Source organism: Parasteatoda tepidariorum, chromosome 7 (genome assembly GCF_043381705.1).
Source record: "Parasteatoda tepidariorum isolate YZ-2023 chromosome 7, CAS_Ptep_4.0, whole genome shotgun sequence".
Lineage (NCBI taxonomy): Eukaryota > Metazoa > Arthropoda > Arachnida > Araneae > Theridiidae > Parasteatoda > Parasteatoda tepidariorum.
The window spans coordinates 370,854-371,480 of record NC_092210.1 but is presented as its reverse complement, the minus strand read 5'-3'; positions in this window follow the sequence as shown (position 1 = coordinate 371,480).

Below are 627 nucleotides of genomic sequence, written 5' to 3'. Positions count from 1 at the left end.
CAGTTATATATATATGTAGGAGTTTGTGCAGCGTAAAATGAAATGAAATAACGACGATAATTTAATAAGCAAACTTAACATTTAATAGAAATAAAAGGATAGAAGGATATAACAGTGACCTGTTTGGTGAGACCTGCCTTTTCGCAATATCGCCAAAACGGATGTGAATATGAAATTAAATTGTTCTATTGCAGGGCTGGCGAACCTTTATGCACCAACGTGCCATTTTTTCAAAAAATTGTGGCGTGAAGGTCATATATGTGCCGTCAAATAATTTTGACTTCGTGATTATTGGGGAAATAATAATACTAAATACTATCAACTCAAAACTCTTTATTTACTATGAAAAAAAAAATACATTTTGCAATCTCGCAGTTATACGCGTAATTCAACTTAAAGTAAGAGTGTGACTTCTGTTGTTGCAGATTAGATGACAAATAACTTATATTAGGTTGTAAGATATTAGTTTAAGCAGGTCTGTTGATTTTTTTTTTTTTTTTTGTTATTTATTGCTACCTTGTTTTTTATGGTTATTAATTGTTTTTTGGAATTAATTGTAAATTTTCTTTTAATAATTTTTTTTTTTTTTTTTGTGAATTTTAATTTAATTGTTAATATGCTTTATAG